This window comes from Anser cygnoides, chromosome 15 (genome assembly GCF_040182565.1).
Source record: "Anser cygnoides isolate HZ-2024a breed goose chromosome 15, Taihu_goose_T2T_genome, whole genome shotgun sequence".
Classification (NCBI taxonomy): Eukaryota; Metazoa; Chordata; class Aves; order Anseriformes; family Anatidae; genus Anser; species Anser cygnoides.
The window spans coordinates 2,426,307-2,436,150 of NC_089887.1; the positions used below are offsets into that span (position 1 = coordinate 2,426,307).

General features: G+C 45.7%; 1 long non-coding RNA gene across 3 annotated transcripts; it reads left to right on the top strand.

The window, feature by feature from the left end:
- Window positions 1–1,847: 1,847 nt before the first annotated feature.
- Window positions 1,848–9,535, top strand: LOC106032124 (uncharacterized). Of its 3 annotated transcripts, XR_001204659.3 has the most exons (5): window positions 1,848–2,065; window positions 3,458–3,529; window positions 7,209–7,335; window positions 8,235–8,420; window positions 8,755–9,535. It is a non-coding gene; the product is annotated as an uncharacterized lncRNA (long non-coding RNA). The 3 variants fall into 3 exon arrangements; XR_001204654.3 differs by lacking the exon at window positions 3,458–3,529 and having other exon boundaries at window positions 1,871–2,065; XR_001204657.3 differs by lacking the exons at window positions 1,848–2,065; window positions 3,458–3,529 and adding an exon at window positions 6,330–6,640.
- The last annotated feature ends 309 nt before the right edge of the window (window positions 9,536–9,844 follow it).

Sequence of the window (9,844 nt, forward strand, 5' to 3'; positions counted from 1 at the left end):
GCAGAGTTTGTCCCACCTGCATGTCCCCCTGTCGTGCCCGTCTTCCTTGTGGTGGTGAGCCAGGACTGAGAAAAGCGAGGATATTCCTGCATACACCATGGCAGGGATGTCGCACTGGCAGTGCTCATCGTGGGGACACATCATGCTGGCCCAAAGCTGTGCCATGGCACAACTTATTTTGGCAAGGGGCTTGTTTTGGGAGGATGGGAAGCGGGAGCTGGCAGGTGCCTCATCCATGGGCACCGAGCTGCAGACACAAAACCAGTGCTGCCCTGAGCCAGCACCGCCAGGTCCCTCCTGCTGCTGCCCACCCCTTCTGCAAGCTCAGGTGGAGAGAGCCACTGCATTATTTAAAAAGAGAAAGCAGACTGGTTGTTCAGACCTTCACTGGTGTAAACTGGCTATGTTCCATACTGTGAATGAAATTACACCAGCAGAAAATCTGATCTCATGCTTACAGCAAGACAAGACGCTCTTTCTTTAGGAACCTGTCAGCTTTTAACTTTCAGGTTCTACTTTGCTGTTTTCTATTGCTATATTTTTGTCTTATTGGATTCCCTTGTGCTCATCCAAACACCATCCTCACATCTGTTTTTAGAGCATGGCTTCCTTCCACACCAAACACCTGGCACGTGAGTGTGGGTCTGGTTGGTAAGTGTGTGGTGTGGGAGCACAGCACTGAACCATGATCAAGTCTGTTGAGTTTGTTGAGTCTCCTTCAACAAACAGCCTTCCTCCATCATGGATATGGTGCTCCGTGCCCTAAACCTGAAAAAACAGCAACTCACATGCATTATTTTGCTTTCCAACCACTGCTATCAGTCCAGAAAGTGCAAGAAGTGTGTCCTGCAATTCTTCAAAATTGAAATCCGTGTGTAGGTAAACCAAGCACTTCTGCAGAAAGCAAATCCTGGGCTGTCTTTTTGGTGTTTTGTCTTGGGTTTTGTTTTTCCTTTTTCTAATTTATTCTGCTTAAAGTAGACACGTAGTGATAATCAGACCACATAGTACTGACCTTATGGAGTTCAGCAGCCGTCTGTTTAAAATGCAGATGTACAGAATTCCCAGCAAAGCCTTTTGCTATACTCTTGGTTCAAGAGAGTAACAGGAGGAGTCCTCAGCATGGACAGCAGTTTTACAGCACTAACAAATTCCACAGCTAACAGGAAAACATTCAATTTATCACCAAAGGCCACTGCTTTCTCTGTGTGGAGCCCAGACGTTTGCTGTGGTTTGGAATGGTAGGCCATCATTTTGAGTCAGCTTCATTTTCCCAGCTTTTTCCAACGCTGCAGTTGAAAACAAAGTCTCCTCTTCAGCTTCCTTCTCTTTCTGCAGCCAAAGAGTACATCTGCAGGCAGAGCAGAAAGCAGAGATTTTGTCTGAGTGAGCTCAGGCCTGTTTAGGATTCTGTCTGATACAAAACAGGGCCTTGATCCTGCTCTGGGGTGTCCTGGAGGATCCTCGTCCTGGCCTGGAGCCCACCCGAGCCATCAGCCCTCCTGCTGCGCTCCACGCAGACAGCCACTGCCTGAGATTTATGACAGGTGGCTAGAGTATATCGACATCATGGGATTCATTAGCATAAATGGTGCATAAATATTTGCATAAATTAGCCGAGGACTTTGCTTTTAAGCTAAATTGCATCCCTCCTCCATGTTTCTGTATCTCTGCCAGGGCCCCCGGAAGGTGAGTGTGGTCACTCCGCAGCGTGCCATCTCCCCAGCCGCAATGTGGCCTGATCCTGTCAGCAGTAAAACAGCACCGTGTAGAGTCATCAGAGAGCTGATGCAAAAGGTTCAATTGCTGTGCTTTTCTTTTTTTTTTTTTTCCTCATTGTCTTTAAACTTGGTATTAATCATTCATTAGTAAATTAGGAGCATTCCTCACCCAGTGCATCAGCACCTGAGAGCAATTCTCTGAAGCCCCGGCAAAGGTGTTAAGCTTTGCCTCATAATGGAGGGATATTTCAGAAGGGAAACTACTGCTTTTTCATTTTTGCAAGATATATAAAGCGCAGATATGTAAAAAGTGTTAAAACCTGAGCCTGAAGATCTTTGCAACTGTAAGTAGATAAATGTTTGGTTTCCTTTTTGGACTTGAGCTGAGGTTGCTCTCCATGCTGTTCACGTTGTTTTCTTTTTGGGGGAACAGAGAGCAAAACTCTTCAAAAGCAGTGACTTGGGCTGGTGTAGGAATTTCAGCACACAGCAGTTTGGAAGGTCTTTCTGTTTCATTCTCCTCAAAAGCATCCTAAAGCAATCTCCCACCTGGGCAAACCAGCTCATGTCCCGGGCTTTCTGAGCACTCCAGTTCCTGTGCAAAGCCACGGAAGGTCACCTGCAGGAGGAGTGAGAGCTTCAGTTTGGATATAAGTATGTTTTGGGGAAAAAGTCATAAAGAGAGAGTGTCCTTGTTGGGACATGGCTAAGGCTGCAGCTGAGCAAGGATGGACAAGCCCAAGATGAATCCTATTACTGGAGGTAGGACCACTCTTGCTGCATGTTATTTCTGCAGCTTTGTGCGTTTGCGCTCTCCCACCAGAGCCTGGACATGTTGCTGTTTTGCACAGCTCAAGCAGTACTAATCAAAAGCACAACATGGTCTGAGAATTTCTCATCGTACCAGGGAATTAGTCAGCGGGGAGCAAGCTGATAATCTGCACCGTGCGAGTTCTCGCCTCCTGCTGCCCTGCAGTGAGTCACCTGCAAATGGCTTTTGCTACATGGCCTCACCTTGCCGGGATGTTGTTTCCTATCGGAAGCGTTCAGCACTCAAATCCTGCATGGACAGGGAGCTGTGAGCAGGGGGAGCCGAGCTGGGCACCTGCAAGGCAGCCCTTGGGGTCACCTGGGAGTGTGGCTCAGGCCGCCGTGGTGGGGACATGCTGGGAACCAGTGGGTTGCACAGACAGTCTCAGTAAGATATGGCCAGTGCTTTTTCCAGAATTCAGGACTCAGGCTAACCAAAACAGCTGCTCTATATGATTCAGCCCTGTGAGTTTTTAACTGTTATTCTCCTTTTCTGGGGAAAAAAAAAAATAAAATAAAATTGAAGCCCTGTAACATTTACAAGTATGGGGAACGAAACCCTCAAATGTTCTCTGGAAAGGCAGGCCTAGGCAGAAAGAAGAGTGGTGGGGAAGTAGAAATTAAAAGCCAGAATGTGAATAAAAAGGGGAAGCTGAAAGTGATTTTCTTAAATATACAGAAAAACCCTCAAACAATGTTTCCTTTTAGGGAGCCAAGAATTACTGCTCTCTGTTACTTTGGGGTGCACTTTCCTTGCTAGGAGGTATTTAGTATGGAAATTCACAGGGATATGGCTGGGCTTTCATAGTCAGTAACTGGACGAGCTTTAATGAAAATGACATTTATGTCAGGTTTTTGAGTGATCAGCAGTGTTTTTGTTTTTTTTCCTGTCTGTTGTGGGTGGCTAATTGTATTTGGCTGGCCAGGCTCCAGCTCCAGCAGACCACTGTCTGGGAGGTGAAGAAGGTGAGCGGTTGCTGCATACAGCTGAAGCTGAGGTGTGTTTGATGACAACAGCTTAAAATTTCTGGAGTGTGGTTCTGTTCTGTTCTAAGAACCTTCCCATCTCAGCCATTGAGTAAATCTTCATAAACTGTGAGGAAAAATGGAAAAGTAATATCCTTGTCTTAGGAGGGAATGTAGTCAAATTTATACGTTTGAATAATATGCACAGTATACATTACTCTGTTCTTATTAGCAAATGTGACATTAAAAGATCTTTTGCAAAGCTATTAGTCGATGGTAAATATTTATTTGGCAGCATCAGGACAGTTCAGCTTATTTCTTTTCACGTGAATCATTTGTTAATAATATCTTCCTATTATTATTCTTGATGCCTGATTAGTCCCCTAAGTTGCCATCACTGTCTCTGCTCCCTGTTCCCTGGCAGACACCAGCTCAGCAGTTGACTTTCTGGCATGTTGTTTTGGGTGATAAAACATCGGTTCTAGAAGCCCTGAATGCAGAAGATAGTGAATATTTTCTGTAACTTCCAAATGCTTATGACAAAAAATTAATAATATAATGTTCCCTCAGGAAAGAGCGAACAAAAAGTGGTATGTTTCCAGATCGGCTTATTGTCTCAGACGCTCTAAAGCGAAGGCAAGGAGAAGTGAGGTTATTCATTAAATGCCTGGACCAAACTAGCTATAATTCTTTGGAGAAATGTGGGTGTATCTCTGCTGGGAAAGTGAAAATTAGACAAGTACATTGGGTTCAGCAAAGCTCAAGGTCTCCTTTTTCAAACAAGTCATGCATACATGACCTAACACAGAAAGCTATTTGCTGTCTCTCTGCTAACGACACACAGCTCCATCTCAAGTTTGCTCACCCGCCTGGAAAGCTGCTTTAGGTGGCAGAGGAAAAGGAGCTGAGCCTTGGATGCTCTGGAGAGGCCAATGTGCTCCTGCGAGATGTGCAGACACCAGGCTGTGCTCCTGGCGCAAGACAGCCCTGATAGCAAGCCTGCTGCTGTAATTCACTGGCCCTACATATTCCCCAGAATATATCTTATTTATCATACCTGGCTCCTTTCCTAGGACTGAGTCCAAAACTGCTTCAGATCTTGACTGCTGGAGTATCCGTGTAAATACAGCATGCTGTACGCCCTCCAAGAACAGTCCCCAGCGAGTCAGCTGTGGTTATCCCAGACAACAGCGTGATATTAAGATCCCCCATTATCAATGGTTTGACTTTTAGAAAGCTGTCTACATAAACAAAGTCTATTTATCCTGTGATTGTGCCCTGGAGAGTGTCCTACAATCACTTTCATTTCCCCTTTTGCTTTCAAGGGAAGATCCTGTCCCTGCGGCGGGATCAGACACTGGGACCGCAGCTTGGATCTGCTCCCGGTTGGGTTCCTGCCCTGCCTCGTGGCCATGGCCATGGTGTGGTGTCTTGATTTTTCAGTTCATTTGGCCAAATAATGAATGTTCTTCCTGGAAATGGCTGAAGGAGACTCCTGTTCCTACAGCAAACTGCACAAGAATGGTTCAGTAAATGGTAATACAAGGGAAACTAAAATTTAATGGAAATTAATTGCAAACAAAGTAAACAAGTAAATTGTAATTCTTTAAAAAATGCTGCACAATGTGATTTTAAGATCTTTGGTTATTGATAACACCCGTGTTTCTTTCTTAAACATCCATAAGACAAATTCTTCTTTTGTATCTTGATTCTCCTATAACAAGTGATATCTGGGGGACAGCCAGTGCTTTCCATGAGATTTTTCCCTTCTGCAACAGAAGACTGACGTGTTTGGAGATCCTTTATCCTTTGCTTAGTGAGTGAAGACACCAAGGCTGCTTCTCTGGATGACACATACCAGTCAGGAGCATCCTCGGGTCCGCTCACGCCTGTGCTGGCCAGCAGCAGCTCTCCAAGGTGCCTTCTGTGTTCCAGCAGTGCTGAGCTTCTCTAAGTGGCACACATGACCACTAGCTAGAATTTCATTACAAGATTTTTCTCAACTGAGTGGACATGTGCCAAATTAACACTTTTCCTGGGGCCACGGCTATACATGGGGACCCATTTCATAGCGAGAATCTTTGGCATTTTTTTTCCCCTCATTAACGCTGGTAGTTAATTTGCTGTTGCTGCTAGTCAGTGCTGCTGTCAGATTGGTTTCGTCTTTCTCCCATTGCTCCCAGAAAAGGAAGGGGGTTTCCTGCTTCACTCCTGGTGCACATCGCCGTCGCATCATGCAGTTATCATCTCCAGGCTGTGCCCCTTCTCCGATTTCGTTTTGATACTTGTCTTCCAACACCTGGAGCTGCAGGAAGATTTTCATCTGACAGACCTGCCAGCCTTGCCACTGCTCTTGGCTTTGAGCTGCTCTGAAGTGGGTGACGTGGAAGTGAGAGCCTGTCCATGCCTTGGAGTGCTCCCTCCTCCTTGGACATGCCCAGCACCACGAACGACAACCTAAACATCTCTGCGTGGGACGCAGCCTCCCCGGTCTGCACGTTTCAGAGCTGCCAGTCGTACTGCCCTAACTGAGCTGGGGGCTGTTTCTCCTTTTTCAATTTTTTAATTTATTGCTTGTTTACACGGAAAATTGGAAAAAATTAGCCTGGACTAACTAAAGGCTTGAATTTAAAGTGGTTTCATTCAGCTGCATTTGGCCTCCATGTGGACAGAATTACAGAAACCTTTATTTGGTTTGTTGTGATTTGCCTCCAAAATGCATTAAGATAAACCAAATTAAGGTCATTTTTGTTCCAAAGAAATATTTTATGTATGCTCATTCATTTTAAAAGTTCTTAGATTAATTTTGCAGAAAATGTCCCTGTGCAGACACATCAACATTCCTAATAATATTTGGCTGAAACACGAGATAATAGCAAAGTCCAGGCTCAAATAAAAGGGATGAATCATCTCTAAATCACATGTTACGATATAATAGGATAAAGGACAATTGTTTTGCTGGAGAGAAACTTCCATGCACAGACCAGATGTAGTGTCAGCCACAGCTCTCACCCAGCAAATTGACCAGTGGCAGTGTTTGATTTCCCCAGGATTTGTCTCTGAGGACCCCACAGATGAGCGCAGGACTGAAGCAGACCTGATCCAGGGACATGTCAGGTGCCCTGTCCCAACGGAGCTGTAAGGTACACGAGTGCTGCTGCCAGGCTGTGGATGCTGTGTCCCGCATCCTCTGGTCCATCATGAGAGCCACAGGGTCACCCGGTGCTCCTGTGCACACAGCTCTGAAACCTGGGGCACTCCACAAGAGCCCAAAATGTTACCGTGTATTTTCATTAGTACATCCCCAAATTGGACCAGTGAATTTTATGATGGAGGTGACTCCCTCTGCCAGTAAAAATATAACAGACTGAAATGCCTACCCATTACTTAAGCACACAAGGACCCATTTTCATAGCCTTCATCTCCTGTGCCCCTGGAAAAACAGTTCCTTGGAAATTACAGTAATTGTTTTATTCTCTTTGATCTTCACTAATAAAGCTACAGACTATCACTCAGCAGGAGTTGTTTCTCTTAGTTAGGATCTTTCCAACGGTACTTACATTAGGAAGGCTCTGGGGAAATTTCAGTAAATGCACTTGAAAAGAGCTCTGCAAAACTGCTTAGACTTTCTGTAAAAAAATATTTCCCCCGCCTTCGCTCACTGGCTGCTCAGCACGCTTCTCAGCTTGTTTGTTTTTCCCCTTATTGCAGTTGTTGTTGGACTGAGGTGAAAGCTCGAAGAGAGAGCTGTGACTCCGTGTCAAGAGATCTTCTGGCAGCTGAAGAACAGAGCAGAAGATTTCTGCAACCCAGACAAGTTGCTGTAGAAATCACACTTGTGAGTAGCAGCTCTTGCCATGCATATTTTACTTTCCAACCTCTGTAAAGAAGATGGAGGAGTGATGGAGATCCACTGGTCCTCCAGCTGGGGCGTCTTCATGTCTGAAACCCGATGTAAGAGCCCCCAGCATCCCTGACTATATCCCATTACAGACAATACCAGTTAGTTCCCAATAACAGCAGCACGAACGTGACTTAAAAGTAGCTAGGTACCTCACTTTCATGGAAATCGGTGTAAATTGAGCCTCTTACACTTAAAAATCCTATCCCCCAGTTTTATGTAGGCTGATGGTCGGAACTGTTGCCCTTTAGTAGTAGTGGGCAAGTCACTGGCAAGTACTGGGAGACCTGGTGGGCCAGTCCCTTCAGAACCAGTGCTGCAGAAGGGTGGCAGCACCTCAGTTCCCCACTCCCTCGATCAGCAAGTGGCCTATGAAGCAAGCTGGGAGGTTGTAGGTTTAGTACTTAGGCCCCTGGATTTAACCACCGTGGCCAGAACTGAAGCTGAGTTTGGCAGGTTGGGTCAGAAAACCAGGTGTCAGCCCACCTCCACAATGGGCGTGTGGTTCTTGGCGAGGCAGAGCTTCTGGGGCGCTGATAAATGCACGCATGATTGTAAGGAGCTACAGCAATAAAGTGTCAGAGCTACTGGGCACTGATGGAAGAAACCTGGCTCTTAAAAGCAATTCTGCATTTGAAATGAAGCAAGCCGTGAGCTCCCCAACCTGTGCCATCCTTTTGCCATTTCTTGCTGTCGTGAGACCAAGGTGGCAGTGGCCTTCACACCAGCCAGGACGGGTCTAAAATGTACCCATGTACCTGACTGGTGCATTAACAAATTAAAACAAGAGTAATTGCGCCAGCTGGTCTCTTGTTTTTTCTTCTTTTTCCCTCCAGTTAGAAACTTGAAAGCTCTCAGGACCAACTGCACAACCCTGCGGTCATATTTCCTGTGCTTGGCACCCTGCCACAGGCACTGGGAGCACGGGTCCATCGATGCTGACTGCTGCCTCATGCTCAATGATCTCATGGATGTGCAGAGTGAAGAAGGATAATCCCCAGCGAAGACAGGGGGCAGGGTTGGTAAGGAATATAAAAAGCCTCTTCCTCTACGCTGGGTTTGATGTTTCTGTGGGCTAGAAATGAAGAACAGTAATTAAAGCTTAACTGGAAGAGATCAGAAGGCTTTTAAAATTAATAAAACTTCTAAGAGGCACCAAGGATGGTCACATTTAAAGCATGTGCAGGCTGCGGTGGCCAGTGGTGCTCAGAGTACATGCTCTCTCTGTCTCGTGGTACTGGGTTTCCCTGCAGTCATTCCCTGGGCCACACCAGGATTATTCCAGGTTAACTCCGCTTTGTCAGGCCTTACCAGCAGGTAATGCACAGGAGTTTTAGTCCCTTTTCTCATCTCCAGAGCTGACCTTTGGAAGAGTGAAGAGAGGGAGATGTTCCACCGCTTCTCTGCTACCACCTTAAAGCCAATGGGAGCTTAAACTTCATCTAGGTGAAAATGATGGCAAGGAAACGACAGAGGGCAGCTGCTACCTCCGGCTATGCTCCATCGGGAGGGTAGAATAGAAAGGGAGAGGATGTTTTAGCCCTTGACTGCCATTTATTCCAGCATTTACAAAAAAATATATATATATATTAAATCCTAATGCTGAAACACCTATTAAAAAGAGTACTAAACCATGGCAGAAGAGTGTCTGTGAGGTAGGGCTTTTTGCATTAACCCAGCAGATTTTTTATTTTATTTATTTTTTACTGTAAATGAACTCTCACTGGCTTTCTTTAAAGGTCACCTTTTTTATAACTACTGCGCTGGGAAAATGCTTTTAAGTTTCATCTGCTTTGTGTGTGTGCATTTTCTAAGCCCTGGGTTTACTTCTTATTGGAAAATGGTCTTGGATCATCTCTGAGTTGGAAATTTTATTCTATTTGTCAGGTGCATGTGAAAAAGACATTTTTTTAACTCTTTAGACACCCAATTTATCGTTTTCATTGGGTGCTCAGCACCATTCCTTTAGACCTCAAGATGCAAACCAAAAGCTGCCTGCTGCCTCCGCCAGCATCTGGGACCCGGACATTCCCTGTTTCTTTGTCTGTCTCTGCTTTGGCACACAGAGGGGCTTGCACGGACTCTCTCAATTCTGCCGGGTTGCTGACGAGCTGTTATCTTCTCCTGCTGCTGCTGCCACCGCCAACAGCTCCGTGGAGGCTGCTTCTCCTGCAACAACCCCACAGTTGGCGAGAAGTCTGGAGGTTTCACGTGTTGTGATCCTGGCTGCAATCGGTCCGTAGCCTATGGATGTTCATGGGCAAAGTAGAGCTTTGCAAAATTGGATAGTGAATCCAAAATGTTATTACATCCTTCTACACATTTGGTGCCTTTGAGGAAAAAAAGCTCTGTGCTGACAAGCAGCACCAAGAAGAGAACAGTTCTGTAGGGATGCACCAACTCAGTTTGCAATCTTAAATCCTTATTAGGGATTAGCTTGCTGGCC